We start from the raw sequence: 22,631 nt of genomic DNA, 5'->3' as shown, positions 1-22,631 counted from the left end.
AAGGAGTCAAAATCTTGCACCAATTCTACATCTGAACATACATCTCTCAGCAAGTTCATCTAGAAAATCTTTCTTTCACCATAAACTCATAACATTCTTCATCACCCAATTTCCCTCTTAAATTTTCAGACGATCTGATATTGTCGATGGTTCCTTCTTCTCAATTACCAATCCCTTCTTTTTCAAATTCTCTTGCCTCTGCTATCCTTACCAAGTACGACCCCCTTATCAGATCTAAATCTCCCTTGATGGCTTGCTGATGTCCAGTAAACAGTCTCTCTTGCCCATACCCCAAATTCATGATACCCTCAGATCTTTTTGTTGGAATGTTCCCAGTTAGGTTTTTAAACCAGTTTCATTGTGCAAAAGCAGTTTAACAATTCTTGAACACAATTTTCTTTGATTATGTTTGTAACATAATTATTAGCTGTCCTCATCCTCTCTACAACCTTTGCAGTACTTTAATTCTCTTAATAGGTTTGGAAGAAGAAAATTGGTTAGAGTGGAAGAGCAAACAGGGGAAAAAATTGAAGTGTAAAGTAGGACAGGTAATATACAGTATAGAATTTAGTTAATCGATTAGGGTTTTTGGTGGCTAAAGTAGTTGGTATATTGGTTAGTATTTTATAGTTACTGGGATCTGTTGCAATCAGACAGTGTGCCACACAGAGACTCCAAAGCAATAAGCTTAATTTTAAATTTAACACCCAAAAATGGGTGTGTTGGGATTAAGCTAACCAAAATGGCCAGGCCAAGAAGCTATTTCCAGAAGGTGGAATGGCATATTATTTATGAGGATAAACTTTGATTTAACCTGAATTACAAGTTTATCTTTGGGAAGGAAATTCTTCTTTAATGGTTTGATTCCTCAGTTCTCCAAGATACTCATCATCCCTCCCAACAAACCCTCTTGTCCAGAGAGGTCAAGGATTTTCCCTGAACCCCAAGATCAGGATCACCCCAAAACCCCATCCAGGTCAAAGATCAGATCACCAATTCCACCATATGAATGCAGCACAAAAGAAAAGAACAACATGCAAAATTTCACCCATTAACAACCAGGCCTATTAATGTACCGAAAACCACACATTGAGGATGAACCATCAACTGCTCAAACCATATACAGGATGCCAGATATTCATGTACAGCATGTCTGGGAAGTGGCTGAAACAGGTTTTCATCTTCATGGAGCTCTGAAGTAGAGAAAGTCAGTCATCATTAACTAGACAAGGGAGGAACAGACATACTTCAAGAATCCTTTGGAAGAATGCAATCAGAACAATCTATGGCATTGACTGGAGCTCAAGAACAGGGTTGTGGTGATGCAAGGTGGAGAGGAAGGTGGGGACTGTTGTACACTCAAAGCATAGAAATAGCATTTGTTTAAAGGAGAATGATGAAGGCTTAATTGAAACTACGTGCACAGCTGCCTCACTGACACCACACTAAAGAATATTAGTATTCTGCAAGATCTACATTTAAATCAATAGGAGTTGGCATTTCACCAGCAAAAATTTAGGATTCAGAAAAAGGAATGATGAACCAAACTTCAAAGATGGTAATCCCAGGACTACTTTTAGTGCTATGGGTTTGTGAAAACCAAAAAAAGAAGACATCATGCAAAAAGGCAGACTGGTTTCTCCCTGACAGGGTAGGACTTATGTCCTTCTGAGCTCAAGTAGTTTAAACCCTCTAAGGACAAATGTCAAAGGGATAAATAGTGGAACACAGCAGTAGGGAAGAGACATGGGGTAGATAAAAATCTAATGGAAAGAAAATCACAACCAGTGTAGAAAGAGCCAGTATGTTAGAATCCACCGGACATTGCAAAAGAGTGCTACTACAGGCTATCCCCAGGTTACAGACACCCCTACATATGAAATGAGATACCATAATGTTATTAAATTCAAAAGTTCGATGTGTACGCATACGTACGTTCCTATGAAGGGCAGAACTAGTTTCCTTTGTGTCTCCCTCTCCATATTTAGTAATTCTTTTTTATCAGTCTTATGTGCTTTCAATGCCATTCATTACAATACCATGGAAATCTGGTTACCATATTGAGTGATTTTGTGCATTTTCTGACGTGGACAAAATAGACTTACGGAAGTCTGTAAAAATGGAATCTGTTCATTACCCAGGGCAGCCTGTAGTTGTGGTACAAATTGCCATTTGGGATTATGACTATAAAAAAGGAGAACAGAATTAATGGAACAAAGGTGAATTAGACACACGTGGCTATATTTAGAAGGGATACAGAATAAGTTTAAGACAGGGTGGTTGACAGTATTGATCAAGGCCAATATTGCAGTTAAATATTGTGATGATGTACCAGCAAAGTCAAAGGCTGAATACTTTTATTAAGTCTAAGGAACAGAAAAGATCTATATTGTAGGGTAACAACTTATTGTAAAGTGCCATATAGCGAGATGTGAAGGAGGACCAAATCTAAGCAAATTTCAGAATAATGTAGAAATTATATATTAATTGATATTATGGATCTTCACTGAGCAATTAAAGAGAAGGGAATAAAAAACAAAGAGCAGGAAAATAAAGAATTCTTAAATTATGTTAGAGAGGTCTACTTTAATTGGTAGGTTTTTAGCCCAAAGAAGAAAGAAGCTGTAATGAATCTATTCTGTGAAGCAAAGTTGGACAAATGGAATTTGTTTCAGTGGGAGACATTCCAGTTACAGTGATCATAATGCAATTCAGGTGGTTATGGAAAGGAGTGAATAGCACAAAATAAAAATGATTGTGAAAGTATCCACTAGTAGAGAGCTAATTTAGTTTGAGAAGGGAATCATACACAAGGGAACTGGAAACAGGTTCCCAGGAAACACTGAAAGACCACCGCCAGGATGACAAGACAGATTTCAGAACAAATTAACCTTATTTCCATAAGGAGCAAAAGCATAGCATGCAAAACCAGGGAACCTTGGACAATGAAAGACGATGAGATTAAAATTGAAAAAGGTTTTGACAGATTCTCAGAGGTAACAGATGCAAGGACAAAAAAGGAGTACAAGAAATAATACAAATTCAAAAAATCTTCCACAAACTAAAATGTTAAGAGGAATGACTGACCAAATAGGAACAAAAAGAAATGTAAAGAATGTGATTGTGGTAAGTTAACACTTTGCATCTATGTTAGCAAAAGGAAGAGTATGGAGTTAACATTGCAGAAGAGAAATGAGAAGTAGAAGTATCAGATATGTTCAATAGAAAATAGGAAGGTTATGCATCAGATACATCTTCTTAGGCAGTCCCTTGAGACTGAGGATGACTTGCTTCCACTCGGGTTTTGAGAGTTCTAAAATGACTAATGAGGCCAAGGTGGGAACTACAGATTTTTCCACAGATGGGGCAGGAGGTGGTTGACACGGTGCGTAGCTTTGTGAGGTGATATACTTCTACCACTTATGTGCAGTTTCTCTGCTCCTGACACATGGCCTTGAGGTTTTCAATAACATTCCACATATTCCTATTTCACTTTGAGCTGTCATAGGCCAGAGGATTCAGTGGGAATATCCCACTTCATGGAAGCTTTTAGCACATACTTGAATCTTTTTTCGCTGTCTGCCTGGCAACAGAGCATCAGTTTCAGGGCTTTGATGTCAGACATACAAACAACATTACCTGCCTAACATATCCAACTGAGAGTAACTGGGGCCTTACTGGCAGGTATGTTGAGCTGGAAGATGATGATGATGATGATACTTATTCACTAAATGAATCCTTCCAGTGAACTTGGAGGATTTTGCAGACACAGCATTAGGAGTATTTTCCCAGGGTATTGAGATGCCTGTGGTTGGTAGTCATCAGTTATACGGACATCAATGGGACCACATCTGGAGTACTGTGCACAGACTGATCTCCTTATTTAAGGAAGGATGTTATGCATTAGAAGTGGTTTACAGAAGATTTACGAGACTAATAACTGCAATGGGCAGGTTGTTTTATGAAGAAAGGTTGGAAAGGCTAGGCTTGTATCCACTGGAGTTTAGAAGAGTGAGGAACGACTTGATTGAAACACACAAGCTCTGGATGGGTGAATGTGGATAGGATGTTACCTCTTATGGGAGAACCTAGAATGGCGGGGGGGGGGGGGGGGTGGTGGGTGGTGGGGGTTACCCATTTAAGAAAGAGCTAAGGCAAAACATTTTCTCCAAGAGATACGAGTCTTGAGAACTCTTATCCTTAAAGATCTGAGGAAGTAAAGCTTTTGAATATTTTTAAGGCAGAGGGAGATAGAAACTCGACAAGCAAGAGGGAAGAGGTTACCTTGGATAGAAAGGAGGGCAGAGTTGATGTTACAACCAGATCAGGCTTGAGGAATTGAGTGACCTACTTTTGCTCTTAATTTGTAAATTCACTTAGATTGAAAGGTGTAAGGTAAATTGGTATCTATCAAAAGCTTCATTTATATAGCACTTGTAATATAGCAAAACCACCCAAGATGGTTGACAGAAGCACAAGCAAAAACAGACAGACACAACCATGACATTAGCACAGGTAAACAAAAACATGGTCAAAATTAGAATTTTTGGAGGCATGAGACTGCAGGTGCTGGAATCTGGTGCAACAAGCAAGGTGCTGGAGGAACATAGCAGATCAGTGTTTCAGGTCAGAGCTTGGCAGCCAAAAGCTTAACTGCTATATTACATTTGGGGATGAGCAAGGGATCAGAATTAGGAGTGAAAATATTTGAAGGCTAAGGCAGAAAGCAAAGACCAGTAAAGGATAATATGAAAACAAGGATAAGAATTTCAAAATCAAGTTTTTGCTCATGCAGGAACTAGTGTACAGGTCAGAAAGCAGAAAGGAGCTGCAAGGATGGAACTTTGTGCCATGTGGACACACGCAACAGATTGTGGGATGGCCCAAGGTTTATAGAGATTTAGAACAAGGCAGGCCAGGTTATGCTGGAATGAATTGGAACAATCAAACCTAGAAATAACAAAGGCAGGCCTTACAGCAGCAATAACAGATGAACTGAGGGGAGTGGAGATGGGTGATGATGGATGGAAAACAAAATCATTGGTGATGGAACAAATCACCTGTTTTAGATATGATCAAGACAAGAAAATGCTGAGAAAAACAGTTGGAGATAAGAAGTTCAGACCACTTTAAAAAATCCTTTTATGAGAGTATGAAGTACTGTAGACATTACACCCCAATCAATTAAAAAAACAGAAAAATAACCCCAATACTAGAGACCATTGTCAAAACTAACATTAATCAATACTTGCAGTAGTACTGCTTAAGATACGATCAATAATTTATTGAAGAGAGATTATTTAGGTCTTGGATAAAATAGTACGAAGAAAGGTAGTTAAAGACTTTCAAAAGTACCACATCAGAGACAATTTTTAAAAAAGGAAAATGAAGCAACAGTGGTCACTTGGGTATGTATAGAATCATACAGCATTGGAACGGGCCATTCAGCCCAACTCATCCACACTGTCCCGTGGGCATCCTTCCATATTAATCCCATTGCCCAGCATTTGGTCCATAGCCATCTATGCCCAAATGATTCAAGTGCTCATCTAAACACTTCATAAGCGCTCTCAGTGACCCAGCTTCAACCACTCTCTCAAAGAGTGCATTCCAGGTACTTACAACTCTCTGGATGAAGGTGGTCTCCCTCATAACCCCTCTAAATCTCTTCCTCATTTACTCTAAATCCATGTCCTTTTGTTTCATCTACTTCATATGGGGGAAAACGTTTCCTACAGTCTACCCCATCTATACCCTTCATAGAATTTTACACATCTTAATCATGTCCCCTCTTAACCTCCTCCACTCCAGGGAGAACAGATCTAGCTTCTTCAATTTCTCCTTATAAATGAACTGCTCCATCCTAGGTAACATCCTGGTGAATCTCTTCTGCACCATCCCATTCTTCCTATACCTTGGTGACCAGAATTGCACTGAATACTCCAACTGAGGTATGATCAAGGTTTTATACAGTTGGAGCATAGCTTCCCACCTGCTTTAATGTCCTGACTAATGAAGGCCAGTATCCCACATGCCTTGCTAACCACGTTATCTACAAGGATCTATGGACTTGTACTCCAAGGTCCCTATATTTCTTAATACTTCCCACTCCTACCATTCATGATGCATGTCCTAGCCTCATTAGTACTCCCAAAATGTCACCTCGCATTTGTCTGCATTAAACTCCATATGCCATTTCTCAGCCCATTTCACCAACACATTGATATCTCTCAGCCCAACTACCTTCCACACCATCAACGACTCCCCAAAATTTGTGTCATTGTGAACTTACTAATCTTGCCTCCCACATCCAAGTCATTCATGTACATTACAAACAGCAAGGGTCTCAGCATCAATCCTTGTGAGACAGCTCTAGTCACAGGCATTCAATCACAATAACAACCCTCTACCATCACCCTAGGTCTTCTATTGCTAAGCCAGTTTTGCATCCAGTTTTCCAACTTTCCATGGGCCGTAACCTTTTGAACCAATCTTCCACTCATGACCTTTTCAAAGGCTTTACTCGCATTCATGTAAATCATATCCACTCTGATCAATATAATGTGTTACCTCTTCAATGAATTCAATCAAATTAGTCATACATGATCTGCCCTAGACAAAGCTATATTGGCAGTCTCTGATTAGTCCCAAATGATAATTAATCTTCTCCCTCAAATTTTTTCCCAGTATCTTCTCTACCACTGATGTTAGGCTCACAGGTCTACAGTTCCCAGGCTTTTCTCTGCTGCCTTTCTTGGAAAAGGGGAACCACGTTTGCTGTCCTCAGTAATCTGGTACCTCACTTGTGTCCAGCAATGATTTAAAAATCTCAGCCAGAACCTCAGCAACCTCTTCCCTTGCCTCCCATAACAGTCTGGGATAAATCCCACCCAGCCCTGGGGATTTATCCATTTTTAAGCCTGCCAAAGCATTGAGAACTCCCTCTCTTTGTGGGCACCTGCACTAGACTTTCACCTACCCCTTCACTGAATACTCCAACTACAAAGTCCATTTCCTTTACGTATACTGATAAAGTATTTATTTAGGATCTCACCCATACCTCGTGGCTCCATACATAGATTGCCCCTGCTGTTTATAATGGGCTGTACTTTTACCCTGGTTATTCTTTTGCCCATAATAAATGGATAGAATGCTTTCAGATTTATCTCAATCCTGTCTGCCAGTGATTTTTCATGATCCCTCTTAGCCTTCCTAATTTCCTTTTTAAGTGCCTCCCTTCACTTTTTACACTCATGACAGGCTTCCCCTATCATATGCTTTGTTTTTCTCATTATCCAACCCTCAATATCCAGGATTCCCTATAGTTGTTAGCTTTTACCCCTACAGGAACATGTTGGCATTAAACTCTTGTTATTTCTCCTTTGAATGCTTCCCAATGTGCAGATGTAGACTTCCCTGCAAGTAGATGCTCCCAATTTATCTTTGCCAGGTCCTCCCCTTTTCTTAAATGAAATGGACCTACTCCAATTTAAGACCTTTATTACTGGTCCATCCATATCCTTTTCCACAACTACTGAAATACACAGTTATAGTCACTTTCTCCAAATGATCCCCAACTGACACTTGCTCCACTCGACTAGCTACATTTCCCAAGGACAGTAATGCTCCTTCCCTCATTGGTCTATCTACATACTGGATATACCTCAAAAAACTGCCCCCTCTGAGCCTTTAATGCTAAATGCAATCCTCATTAATATTAGGAAAATTGAAATCCACCAGTACATTAACCCTATGTTTATTGCATCTCTCTGATATCTGCCTACATCTTTCTGTCTCCTGTTGACTGTTGGAAGGTCTGTTTTATAACCCTGAAGTGACTACACCCGTTTTGTTTCTAATCTCCCCATATAGTCTTGTTTGAGGATCCTTCTAGGATATCTTAACTCAGAAGTGAAGTAATGTAATCTCTGACTAACAATGCAATACCTCCTCCCTTTTACTCACCCCTCGATCTCACCTGAAAATACTTTACCCAATATTAAGGAACAAGATGCACATAGTAGGGGTGAACAATAGATTTCTGAATGGAGAGATATATGCAATAGGTTTTCCTAAAGGATTAGTATTAGAACCATTTCTTTATGGAAAAAAAATGACCCGTGCTTGGTTAAGGGAGAACTGTTTATGCAAACAACTCAAAACCTGACAACAAAGTAAATTATGAACAAGCTATCAATAGATTTCAGATGATAACAGACAGACTGAAATGGGTAAATGCAATTTAAAGTAGATAAATGTGGAGTGGTAGATTTTGGGAACACGGAAAGGCAGTACAATCTAAACAACAAAAGGTTTAAATAATTGTGAAGCATAGAGAAACATTTGTAAATAAGTGCTGAATACAAAATAATTCATACTAAACTTTTACAAATCATTGGTTAGATCTCAGCTGGAATATTTCGTACAAATATGGACACCACACTTTTAAGATGGATGTCAAGGATTGGAGAGGGTTCAGAGGTTTACTAGGATGATATCATAGGTGAGGAACTCAAACTATGTGGAGACACTGAAGATGATGGAAGTGATTCTCAAGGAACTCAAGTTAAAAGGAAATATAATAGTTATATTTAAAATTCCGAGGTTTTGATAAAATATCGACATTTTCCCTACTTTAGTAAACCAGAAGCTGATAACAAGAGGTCATTAATTTAAATTGACAAAAGAATTTGGGGGGGGGGGGGGGATGTACAGAAATATTTCCACACAGAGGTCTGTTTGATGTGTACACATTTAAAAAGTGCTGTAAAAAAAAAATCACATTCACAGAAAGTTTCAAATGGTAACAGCATTTGTATGTGAAGACAATTAAATTGCAAATTGAGAAAAGGCTTAGGTGTGGGATTAAACTGGACAATTCGTTCAAAGAGCTGGAACTGGGTTGATTGGCCAAATGGCCCCCCTTTTCTGTAAGGTTCCATATTTCTAAGCCTCTTTCATAATTCAGTTCTTTGGGACCTCATGAAAGGAGACCAGAGCAATTCTAGCAATGACTTTACCATTTCTCTCTCCTTCTCAGAGTTCCCAAGAATGCCTGCCTTGATTATGTCATTTGTAGATATGAAGTCAATATCCAAACAATTCTATCTCCACTCATGATCTGCAAACAATTCATGCACAATTCTGCTTGTTTCCTATTTTGCATCGTGTACTGCTCGCTGACAATGACTAGTCAACAGCACTAAAACAAGCCCTTCGGCCCAACACATCCACGCCAGCCCTCAAAAAAACTAGATAGAGCAATCTCATATCCGACCACTTGGCCCATAGATTTCTAGGCCATGGTATTTCAAGTGCTCTTCTCGATGTTATGAGAGTACCTGCCCCTACCATCCCCTCAGGTAGTGTGTTCCAGATTTCAACCTGGTTGAAATACAGGAGGAGGTATTCAGCTCGTGAGCCTATGTTGGCTTTGAGAGCATTGCCATTCCCCCAATAATTTTCCCTGTGTTCTGTCTCCCCACGTTCCCATTAATTTCCCGATTCTACCACTCACCTGCACACAAAGGCAATTTACAGTGGCAAAATAAACTACCAATCAGTGCATCTTTGGACTGTGGGTGGAAACTGTCTCTGACCAGGTGGGTTTGCTCCAATGTACAAACTCCACACAGACAATACTAAAGATCAGGATGCAATCTGGGTCACTAGGACTGTGAGGCAGCAGCTCCATTAGCCATATCACTGTGATACCCACAAATTCTTATTCAAATCCACTCTAAGTTTCCTATACCTTAAACCTATGCCCTCTGGCTAGAGACCCCTCTGCTCAGGGGAAGATTCCTCATGATTTATATCCCTAATAATTTTGTATACCTCTATCAGGTACACCTCAGCCTTCTCCACTCCAAAGAACACAAATCAAACCTATCCATTCTCTCCTCATCACTGAAACACTCATCCCAGACAACATCCTCATCAATCTCCTCTGCATCCTCTCAATAGCAAATCATATATTCCAATGATGCAGTGACCTGAACTGCACAAAGTAACCACCCATGATCTTACCAGACCTCCAGCTCTTATGTTCTGTGCCCCAGATAACAAGGGTAGGTGCACCACATTGCCTTAACTACTCATGCTGCTGTCTTCAGGGATTCTTGGACATGTACAAGGTCCCTCTGCTCCTCAGTACTTTTAAGTATCCTACTTATTGTATGCATCTTTCAAGTCCTCCTAAAATGTAACACCTCACATTTTTCCAAGATTAAATTCCACCTGCAATTTCTTACCAAATGACCAATAGCCAAAGACTACCTTCCTCACTATAACAACAATTTTCATATCATTTTCAAACTAATAAATCATACCTTCCACATTCACATCCAAATCATGAACAAATAGAAAGAGCCCATAAGCAATTGCTGCAAAACACTACCAGTCACAGACATAAAATTGCAAAAACAACTCTCAGCCATCACTCAGGCTTCTATAAAAAAAGTCAATTTTGAATCCAATTTACTGATTTTTCCTGGATCCCATGGCTCTTGTCTTTTGGACCACCCTCCTATGTAGGACCTTGTCATAGGCTTCACTGAAGTCCATGTGAACTACATCAAGTACACTATCCTGACACACCTCAAAAAATTCAATCAATTTTAGAACCTCCTATTAAAGCTATGCTGAGTATCCCTAATCAATCAATTAATCTTGTCCCTCAAAATTATTCTTAATGATTTCCCTACCACTGGTATTAGTCTCACTGGCCTATAATCATCTGACTTGTCCCTCTGAAATAAAAAGGTACCACATTCACTGCCCTTCATTCACCTAGCACCTCTTCTGTGGCTGCAGAAAATTTGAAGATTTCTGTTAGAGCTCCAGCAGTCTCCTTCCTTGACTCCCATGGCAGCCTTTAATACATCTCTTCAGACCCTGGGGATTTATCCACTTTTTAGCCCTTTAAGAATCACCTCTTCTTTTTCGATGGCAATTGTTCTGGAACTCCCTGAATCCCCCCAACTACAATGCCTCTCTCCTTAGTGATTACAGACAAGTAGCTTTTATTTAAGACCTCACCCACATCCTCCAGCTCCATGCACTGATTGCCACTTTGGGCTCTGATTGGTTCCAGCCTTTCCCATAATATACTGGTAATACACTGAGATTTCCCTTGATATTGCCCACCACTGCTATTCCAACACAGCAAAGTATTTTGGCAACAATAAGGCTGAGTTCATAACAAAGCAATTCCATAAAAAAAGGTTTGTCTTGACAACACACATTTATTAGGGTAATATACAACATATTTATTGGTTCATTTTCCAAGTGTTCAGATATGAAGCTGACATTCTACTTTTTCTGGAAAGAAACAAAATATTCTGAAGATGCACACAATTAGTTTCCAGGGTAACTATGCCCTTTCATCAAGATCCACTCTTGGAATCTCCTCTGCTTCTACAGATACACTGCTGCCTAAAACCCACCTCTGAACAAGATTTTAGTCACCCCTTCTGGTTTCCTTCCTTTGGGATGGTGCTAGTATTTTTCTCAAATGTCTCATTTTTTTAAAAACTCTGAACAGTAATTATAAAGCCAAATTTGTTGCATTTCCAGTTTTAGTATGCAAGAAAATCCAGAAGCCAAGTACAAGAGTGTTTTACCTTTTTAAAAAGGTAATCACAATCTGATAAAATCTTACAAAATTAAGTTGACCAAACAATTCACAGCAGGGGGTTTTCAAAGAGATTCACATGATCATTTGTGCAACTTTAGTTTCATTACTTTGTTATTAAGGATGTACCTGTCCAAGATGTTCTTTTTCAGAATAGCACTTCTGCACAACAACAGAACAAAGGATAGTAGACACGCAATCTTATCAGCTCAAAACAAAACTGTTTTTAAAGAACTCATGTCCCAAAGATGAAAATGAAATTTGAATGAAACATCGTCACAAGCAAACCTTGGAGGTACACAAAACTCACTAAAAGGATTCATATCACCACCAGTTCTCAATTGCCTTTGAACAGACCAAACATTTCATTCAATCATAAAGAGTCATGTTATGATTTTAAACATTGGTAATCACTTTATTTAAAATAGGAAATACTAAAATGAGAATACATCAGTATTTTTGGACAACAAGATGTTCATAATGAAGCAGTTGTATAACGATACAACACAGGAGATGCTGGAGGAACTCAGGTCAAGCACCATAGATACTGCCTGACCAGCTAAATTCCTTCCGCATCTCTGGAGGAAACTGGACAGTCGACGTTTCGGCTCGAGACCCTTCATCTGGACCAGTCCAAATGAAGGGTCTTGACCCAAAACGTCTACTGTCCATTTTCCTCCAGAGATGCTGCCTGGCCCGCTGAGTTCCTCCAACATCTCATGTGTTGCTCCAGATTCTAGCATCTGCAGTCTCTTGTGTCTCCTGTTGCACAACAATGTTTTTCACTATGACACCTCACAGGATTTATGTTCCAGCCCAAAGCCCAATATATGATTGAAATTCATAAACATTTATGAGGGACACGATCCATTTCAAGGATGGCCCAACCATACTAAAACTCTTTCCATTCTCTCAATGAGAGAAACTTGCTCCAAACTTTGTGCTAAAAAATTAAAAGTACCCTAATCGAGATAAAAAGTACCCCATTCGGATGGAAATCTTTTGGATTGCTTTGCACTTACTTTTATGAGTTTCCATTCGCCGTTACCCCTCGCAGTGACGCGCAGACCTCAAACGCGCAGTTGACACTTGTGATACCCGAGCAGGTAGGTCGTGTAGAATTTTTCAAAGCATTTTAACATTTTGAAATACAGTAAGCACACAATTCGCGACTCAGCCTTTGTGTCCTTTTGGTACCCAAGCTGGGTGGTTTGCGTTTCCTTCTGAGAACCTCCCTCCCACCGCCGCTGTCAGGCGAGCTGCAGCTGCCAGTAAACATCAGCTGCAACTCTCCCGAGGGCTTGCTGCCACCCACCTCCTGAATGACAAAGCAGCCGGGCCCGAAGACGAGAGTCGTGCAGGGCACACACTGCAACTGTCTGGTGTGTCCAACCGTGCGGGGCTGCACGGCGCTCCGTGACCCGCCGGGGCCCCCATTAATTCGCGCTGACACTGAATTTTACTCACTGTTTTGCGTGTAAATCTCGCACCAGTGCCTTCCTGAGACACAGAAATCCTTTCACAGACCGGGTTAAGCTGAGAGGAGGTGGGGCCTTCTATTGAATTGCTCTGACTTTTGTACAATTTACTGCGTGGACGAGCTACGAAAGAGTCGAGATATTCAGACGAGGTTTCCTCTTCTCCGGAGTTCAGCCGGCTTAATAGTTTGATGAGGTTGTCTCTGGGCGAAAATGTAGTGAAGTGTGTGTGTTGGGGAGGAGGGGTGCTGATAACGCCCCTCTTGCGGGGTTTGCCCAATGCCAGCAGTGGAAGCAGCGGGCGCCCACTGAACGCCGAGAGGCCGCTCGCCCGCGCCGTTTCCCTGGCAACTCCTATCCCAGCGCTCGCGGGTCTGCCCGCCCTCACGTGCGGCCACACAGCTCACGCCAGGCGCGCCCGCCCGCCCGCTCCGGAATGTGAGGGGCATCACATGACGTGTCCCCCTCCGGTGCTGCAGGGTGCCGGCAGCTCCGCTCCACCTTTCCCTTCCCTCTGGAACAGTGAGCCGCAAGCACTAAACACCTGCTCACGTTTGGTTCCTCCCCCCTCCCCTTTGTTGCTTGTACGTGAAACATCACCAAAACAAGGATTGTGTTTTGGAAGTACAAATTGAAAGCCTCAGTACGATTATTAAAAATGCACCGATCATCTCAGAAACTGCAATTGATCGCCAAATTAAAGCATCAATTATTTGTCATTTAAAAGATAAAACATTGCTCGAATATGGATGAACATCCCCTTTTAGATCAAGACCCCATATTCGGACCTTAAATATGCTGATTGTAAACAACATTTCCATTGTATAATAAAGGCGTGTTTAAGCGAGCCGCACCCGCATCACGATTTAAATTGTCATCATAATAGTTCCATCAGCAATCATAGAAATCAAGGAAACCTCAGCTAACCAAAATCAGCCACATCTAAATTCATTGCAAACTGGGTAGCTACCCTCCAGTATTGTCCTGGAAGTTCAAGAAATTGAGGGACAATTTTTACGGCGCTGCTAAGTAATTCTGAAGAAGAATATAGGTGCATTAAAATATGTTCTGATTTTGCTTTAATTTTCTTTGAATGAAATTATGGGTTATAAACCACACAGGGGTGGAAATGGTGGGAAAGATGTTTGACGTGAAGTAAGAGTCAATCAATTTGTTCTCTTCCTAAAATGGAAACAAAAAAAAAATGCTTGGAATATTCAGCAGGTCAAGCAGCATCTATGGGCAGAGGAACGTAGTTAACGTTTCAGGATGACTTTTTATCGGAACGGAAAAACCGAGAAAACAGACAGTTTTTAAACTGCAGAAAACAAAAGGAATGTCTGTGATAGGGCAGAGCTCGAGAAAACAGATGACACAGATTAACGTTGGCTGAGAGTGGGTGAAGACTTTTCTACTGCCAGCATATCTGTATGGAGGAGGTGAAGGGGAACAAAGGAAACCTGCTGAAGCAGAACATAGTAGTTGGTGGAAATGTGAAATAAAAAGGAATGCTGGGAAAGACCAACAGGTCAGGCAGCATCCGCAGAGAGAAAAGAAGAGTAACTTCAGAACTGGCCAGAGCTTGAAAACAAAAAGGTGCAGGTGTTGGATATATGAAACAGAAGATGATGCAGGGAACAGTCAACAGGCTTGGTAGCATCAACAGCCAGAGAAACAACGCTAATATTCCCCCCCCCCCCCCCAACCTGAGAGATCATTGAACTAAAACACCACTCCTGTTCCCGTCCCACAGACAAGGGCCACCCACAGACAATCCCCAGCACTCTCTGCTATTACATCAGGGCTGATCAATTCTGACAGACCAGGGAAAGGCTAATTATTTGAAACTGTTGAATACAACATTGAGCCCCAAGGGACAATGGTCGTGGTGGTAGTGGTGGGGTTAGGGTGGGCAGAAGAGGAGCAATATTTGAGCATTTGTTGCCCTTTGATGGAGCAGTGTAAAAGGCCAAAGAAGGGTCACCGTGGCAGAATGAATGGTGGTGGTCTGCCATTGGTTTGTCCAATATAAAGGAAACTACCTCGTGAACACCAAGTACTGTGCCCTAAATTGGAAAAAGTTCAAGTGAATTTCCACTTCACCTGGATGCAGAATTTGGTTCCCTGGATGGTGCATCTCATGAATTTTCATGGAAAATTGCCTTGAGAGGGGGAGTGGTGATGGTGGAGATGGAAATATGAACCAGGCATTCAGAGAAGGAACAGTCCCTTTGGAACACAGGAAGGGGAAGGGTGGGGAAGATGTGTTACTTTCCTTCTAAGTTGTATGTAAGTAGTAAAACAAGGCTGAAACATTCACACCCATCTTCAACCCTTTGCAAAGTCTCCACCTTCACAGTGCTAGACAAACCATTCACTGTATAAAAAAGACTGTGTGCTCTGAGAATATCCTGCTGTAGTGCTGGTGACATGCTCCAAAACTATCTGTGCCTCTACCCAAGTTGCTGCAAACAGCTACACACTGAGATCTGACATACAAGAGGGAAAAATTGTTCAGTCCACAAAAACCAGCACAAATCTGGCCAATTACCTCCCCATCAAGCTACTTTCAATCATCAAGAAAATAATGGAAGGTGCCATTGACTGATCTGTCAAGTGGCATATACTTACCAATGCTCAGATTGTGTTTTGTCTGAACCTGAAGGTGAGGTGAATGTGACTGGTATTGATATTAAAACAGTATTTGATAAACTGTGGCACCAAGGTGCCCTATTTCCAAGGAGCCAGACAAAAAATGAAGCCAATAGAAATTCAGTGAAACGCCCCACAGGCTGGAATCATACCTAGTACAAAACAAAATGATTTTGTTTGATGGACGCAAAGTCTAGCACCAGGATAATGCCTTAAAGCCATCATTTTCAGCTACTTCAGTAATAATGTTCCCTACATTGTAATGACTGAAGTGGAGCCATTTACTTCAGATTGCTGTTATTTAGTTTTATTTGCAATTCCTCAGATAATAATTGTCCATGTCCACATGTAGGAAGACTTGGACAACATTCAGGTTTGGGGTGACAAGTGGAGGATGGACACATAGGTGACTTGTGGGGATAGCATGAAGGTGGGATGGATGGTGTTTATTTGTTGAAATTTCCCACAAAACATCCATTAGATTAGATTAGATTAGTTTATTGTCATATACACCAGGGTGCAATGAAATTCTTTGTTTCCATGAAGCTCACAAAATAAACAGTTTATATGGTAATAATAAATACAATGACAAGTGCAACACAGAAGAATGGTGCAAAGGAATAACCAAGAGAGAGAGAGTTAAGAGTACAAGAATGTGGCGACATCACCGGGAAGATGGTGTGAAAGAGGTGATTAATTCAGAAGTCTGATATCAATGAGGAAGAAGCTGTTCTTAAGTCTGAATGTCCGGGCTTTCAAGCTCCTGTATCTTTTCCCAGAAGATAGAAGAAGAAAAGGGAATGGCCAGGATGGCAGGCATCCTTGACGATACTGCTGGGCCTTCCTGAAGCAACACACCACAAAGATGGACTGGATGGAAGGAAGTGATGAAACTGTGATGGACTGGGCAGTGTTTACCACTTTCTGCAGGTTCCATCAGTCAAGAGCAGAGCAGTGCACTATGAGGCTAAGATGCAAACCATCAGAATACTTTCTATAGCATATCTGTAGAAGTTTGAGAGAATTCTTATAGATATGCCGAATCTTCTCAAATGCCTGAGAAAGTAATTACACAGATGTGCTTTCTTGATCACCGCATCAGTGTGAAGGGACCAGGCGAGGTTGCTGGTAATATGGATATCAAGGTACTTGAAGCTCTTAATCATCTCTACAGCAGCTCCATCTCTACAGTTGATGAGGACAGGGTTGTTTTCAACCCCCTGCATCTTGCCCCACCACCACTACCACCTCCTTAGGTCAACAACCAACTCTTTCATCTTGTTGACAAGAGGTGATTGGAAATTAAAGGCTAGGTTGTTGTTCTGACATCATGACACAAGGCTAGTGATGAAAAACACTATGCTGCTAGGAGGACTCAGCAGGCCAGGCAGCATCCATGGAGAAAGGCAGGCGGTCAACATTTTGGGTCAGGACCCTTCTTCAGGACTGAAGATAGGAAAAGGGGAAGCCCAATTTATACGGTATGAAGGAAAAGCCGAACAGTGATAGGTAGACAAAAGAAGGGAGGCTTGGAGCATCGAATGCAGTAGATGATATTAAAGGAGGTGCAGGTAAATCTCTTTCTCACCTGAAAGGACAGTTTGAGCCCCTGGATGGAGCTGATGTTGTTGGTGTAGGGACAGGTGTTGCAGCTATGTCAGGGGCACTGGAAAGTTCTCGGGGTGGGAGTGGGATGGGTGGTGGGGGGGTGGAGGAGTGAACCAGGGAGTCGCGGAGAGAGCAGTCCCTGTGAGAAGCAGAAAGGGTTAGGGAGGGGAATATCTGCTTGGTGGTGGGGACTCGTTGGAGATGGTGGAAGTGGTGGGGAATGAAGTGTTGGATATGTAGGCTGGTGGGATGAAATATGAGGACAAGGGGGACCCTATCCCTGTTGGGTCTAGGAGGCATAGGGGTGAGAGCAGAGGTGCGGGAAATGGCAGAGATACAGGTGTGAGCTCTCTCAACCTCTGTTTGGGGGAAGCCCTGGTTAGAAGTTGGACATCTTGGATGTCCTGGAGTGGAAAGCCTCACCATGGTGTGGCATCCTTTACATTGGTGAGACCAAACGCAGACTAGGTGACCATTTTGCAGAACACCTGCGCTCTGTCCGTAACCGCGATCTACATCTCCCAATTGCCAGTCACTTCAACTTCGCCTCCCACACTATCACTGATATGTCAGTCCTCGGCCTCCTCCAGTGCCAGGAGAATTCCAAGCGCAAACTGGAGGAACGGCACCTCATTATCGATCTTGGAACCTTGCAGCCTAATGGCATGAACATTGAATTCTCCCACTTTAAGTAATCCCCACCCCACTATTCTTCTCTTCTTCCCTTTCCTAGCCTCTTTGTTTCTACCTTTTTATTCTTCTCCTTATCTGTGACCCATCCCCCGGTGGATCTGCTCTCCCCTCCTCCCCCACACCTGCCTATCACTATCTCTTACCTGCATCTACCTATCACCACCTTGTGCCCATCCCGCCTCCCCTCTTGTCCACCTATCACTGCTCTGCTTTTCCCTCCTATATATTGGGCTTCCCCTTTCCCTATCTTCAGTCCTAAAGAAGGGCCCTGACCTGAAACTTTGACTGCCTGCCTTTCTCCACGGATGCTGCCTGGCCTGCTGAGTTCCTCCAGCGTCATTGTGTTTTTCATCTGGATTCCAGCAACTGCAGTCCTTTGATTCTCTTGTGATCTCTTTCCTGTACTCCAAACAGATTAATCACTCTGATTAAGATAAAAAAAAATAAAACACAGAATTCCCCAAGGCATATGACAATAAATTAACAGTTCCCATAGCATTGATATAATGATCAGGTTTAGTGTTCTATTCTAGGTATAGTGATTGAGCGACAAGTATTGACCAACACACAGGGGATAACACCCAGTTCCTCTTCAAAATAAAGTTATGGGATCTCATCTGAATGTGCATTACTTCTCAAGAGGTGATTAGAAATTCTCAACAACCTGTCAAAATCAGAAGCAATAGGAATTTGTCTTCTACTACCAAAGGTTTCATTCCAATATTCCAAACCTATAGATTGGCCTGGGCAACTGTGCATTTCAGGCTGCCTTGTAGTGCTGCAAAGAAATACATTGGAATGCTACAGATTTGGCTTGTAGTTTATTCCACTTGTCTCACCATTTGCTCAATATTACATAGAATACAGAACAGTACAGCAAATAACAGGCCCTTCGGCCCACAATGTTGTGCCGGCATAGCTAATCCCTCCCATCTACAGGATGCCCATATCCCTCTATTTTCCTCTCATTCATGTGCCCATCCAAGCCCCTCTTAAAAGCCCCCAATGAATTTTCCTCCACCACCCTATCAAGCAACGCATTCCAGGCATCCACCACTCTCTCAGTAAAAAACATACCCCTCACATCTGTTCTGAACCTACTCCCTTTCACCTTAAATGCATGCCCTCTGGTATTAGTTGTTTGCTAATCTCACAGGAGACTCATCTGGACACATATTCTTCAGTACAACTTCTGTAATTAGTGAGACATTTATTTGAAAGAATCCACAAATCCACTGTGTGTGTGTGTGTGTGTGTGTGTGTGTGTGTGTGTGTGTGCGCGCGCACACGCGCACGCACAGAGGCAGAATGTAATCCGGTAGAAATTTGTGGGACTTCGGTAACATAAGGATCAATGATATGTAAACAATCCTATGCACGTGTCAGGAATCGATAACCTACTCCTGTTTCATGATCAGAGGACCCAAACACCAAATTTCCAGAAAATTCAACTGTGAGTTGCACCAGAACCACTCCCCCACCCCCCCCCCAAAGACTAATCCCACAGCCTGGAAACTAACATTGCAATCTTTCTTTAAAAAAAACAGGATCTCTGATGGTGACTATGTCTTAAAATTCTTCAACAGGTGGGTGTATCTGATGGTGTTTCATTGGAAATCTCTTCCTCCTCATCTTCAATGCAAGTTCTCCTCCCCACTTATACATTACTTGTGTACACTCCTTACACCCCTTCAGTGCATGATTATTTGGTCAAATCATCATACTACACTACATCTGACCGATATAACCCCTATTCCTTCATTATGCTGAAATCTATCCATAAAGTCCTCACAAGTCATCTGTAAATTGTCTCATCTTTGCTTTCCTCCTTGCTACAATACTGCATCTTACCTCCAACAGACTTCCCACAGTGGAGCTAATTTTCAGAACAAATGAGAAGCTGTTCAACATGCAGCATCAGCATTCCAGAACCAAGGTTGCCCAAATCACAAATAATAAAGCATGAGTCTACAGATGATGCCTGCGTATGTGAATGCACAGATCCTGAGCTTCAAGCCATTGCCTACGTTAGCATATGAGGGTACTGTACATATCTTACATTCAATATCAGCCAGCTAAAGGTCCTCCACCAACCTGCTCCCACTGCACCACACTGCTCTCTGAAAATAAAGTTTCACGACAACGTGGAATATTCTAGTCATCATGCTATTGGAAGGATGCGATTGCACTAGAGCAGGGGCAGAGGAGATTCACCAGGATGTTGCCCAGATTGGAGCATTACAGTTACAAAGTGAGGCTGGATCGGCTGGATTTGTGTTCCCCGGAGTGCAGGAGGCTAAGGGGTGACCTATTGGAGGTCTAGAAAGTTATGAGGGGGATTGATAGGCTAGATAGTAAAAATTGTTTAGCCATGGTGGGGGTGTCAAAGAGGTTTAAGGTGAGATGTAGCAGGTTCAGAGGGAATCCAAGGGGGAAGTATTTCACACTGAGGGTGGTTGGAGTATGGAATGCACTGCCTGAAGGGGTGGTGGAGGCAGATATTCTCACATTTAAAAAGCATCTAGATGGGTACTTTAGTCACCAAGGTATAGAAGACTACAGACCTAATGCAGGTAAATGTGATTAACATGGATAGATACAAAGCATGGCATAGATATGGTAGGCCGAAAGGCCTGTTTCTATGCTGCACAACTCTATGACTCTCTATTACAAGATTCTGGGAAACTTGGACCATGTCCCATACCTTGGGAGCCACACCTTGGCAAAACTAGACATCAGTGATGAAATTCACCTTGCCTTCAATGTGCCAGCATAGCTTTTGTTTGATTGAGGATCAAGGGTGTTTGAAGATCATGACCTCAGGAATGGTTTTTATCCTAATCATTAATAAAGCCAACAAGGTCACAATCTGCACACTGGTCTGTGTGTGACTCCATTCATCTCCATCTATAATATATTGCTAAGAATTTAAAGTATGCAGAACACAGAAAAGGAGTTTCGTCAAAATCCTAGAACTAAATTAAAATCATGCAAATGAATTTAAATGTGCTTTCCTGCCTTTGATGTTATAATTGTATTGTGTCTTAATCTCACCCATATGGGATTGCAATGGGGCAAGTCTTGCTAGCTGGAATTGATGGTTCCAATCTTAGTTGTTAAAACTTCATTCATGCATACACTGTCAAAAGCAAAGTCTGAGAACAACTGAGTGACAGATGGCACTGTACTTGTCACCACAACCCACTGCTGGACTCCATATGGCAGTGCCCAGTTTTGCAGTGATTTGCAAGCATTACTGTTCATATCTTATGCCAGGTCAGACCTGGTGTAGAATCTATGAACACATTGATCTTAATAGGGATTCTAGGCCTGGTTATTAAGAAGTCAGATTCTTCTTCTTAGGCAGTCCCTCGGGACTGAGGATGACTTGCCTCCACCACAGTTCTGTGGGTTCTGATGTGGCTGATGAAGCTAATGTGGAAATCACAGACTTTTTCACAAATGAGATGAGATACCTGACGTATCACTTCTTTTGCTGTTTTTTCACTGGATTTATGTGTGTTCCCAACACCTGGACTTGAAGTTCTCAGTGCCATCGCAAATGCTCCTTTTCCATTTTGAGAGTCATGGGATGGGATTTCCAGGAGTTAATGTGGATGTTGCATTTTTCCCAAGGAAGCTTTGAGTAAATTCTTGAATCTTTTCCTCTGGTAATCTCTTCATGTGATGGAGCTTAGAACAAAGTACCTGTTTAGAACTCTGGTTTGTACATGAGAACAATGTGACCTGCTGAATGAGGCAGAAAGTGCAATTATGGCTTCAGTCCTGGGGATGCTGGCCTGAGAGAGGTCACTGAAATTGGTTCACTTATCCTTCCAATGTATTTACAGGATTTTATGGAGACAGAATTGGCAGTAAATTTCCAGTGCCTGTGGTATATCGTCCAGATCTCAGAAACATTACAGGAGAGCAGGGATCACTGCTACCTGGTAGACCCTGAGCTTAGTGTCAGTTTCAAGGCCTTATCTTCAAACACCTTTTCCTTCAATCGTCCAAAGGTTGTTCTGATACATTGAAGGCAATGGTGGATTTCACCAAAAATACCTGCCCTTGCAGAGTGGTATCTCCTGAAATATGAGAATTTGTCCATGTTTTCCCAAGGTCATTTCATGAAACTTTATTGTTGGAATGTGGTGATGTATAGCAGGAACAAGTTGATAGGGGAATTTTGCCTTACAAATGTAGACAGTAAGGCCCATCCTCTTCTGTACTTAAGAGAACTGAACGAGTTAAAGACTTGTCGCATACATTTGCATACGCAAGTGTTGACTGCATACTGCTGCCTGAATACTGAAACTATCGTGAGAAAGACTACAGAGAGTGTCAAGGAAATGAAATAGTCTTGTTTGGAACTGGTCTTCACTGAGATTGGATCCATTTTGGACCTGTTGGCTTGGATCATAAAGCAAAGATAAAATGGAGACCAGTTTCTGTGGACAGTCAAATTTGAGGACAATGATCCACTGTCCCTCCCAGTTGATGGAGTCAAAGACATGAGTCAGATCGAAAAAGCTCACATATAGTGTTGGTTCTGTTCCCTGCAT

The 22,631-nt window shown here is 41.8% G+C and overlaps 1 protein-coding gene across 2 annotated transcripts in view; it reads right to left on the bottom strand.

Moving 5' to 3' along the window:
* mapre2 (microtubule-associated protein, RP/EB family, member 2) overlaps window positions 1-13,568 on the bottom strand; it is a 60,942-nt gene extending 47,374 nt beyond the window's left edge. The window contains exon 1 of one of the 2 annotated variants that reach the window (XM_052023097.1): window positions 13,103-13,568. The gene's annotated coding sequence lies outside the window, so the exon portion shown is untranslated. Of the gene's footprint in view, window positions 1-12,657; window positions 12,787-13,102 lie in introns of those variants that run through there. The other variant, XM_052023099.1, reaches the window with a different exon arrangement.
* Between the last annotated feature and the right edge of the window lie 9,063 nt (window positions 13,569-22,631).

The sequence above is a fragment of the Pristis pectinata genome, chromosome 9 (genome assembly GCF_009764475.1).
Source record: "Pristis pectinata isolate sPriPec2 chromosome 9, sPriPec2.1.pri, whole genome shotgun sequence".
NCBI classification, from domain to species: Eukaryota; Metazoa; Chordata; class Chondrichthyes; order Rhinopristiformes; family Pristidae; genus Pristis; species Pristis pectinata.
The sequence above is the reverse complement of the archived record's forward strand: the minus strand, read 5'-3'. Positions and strand labels throughout refer to the sequence as shown.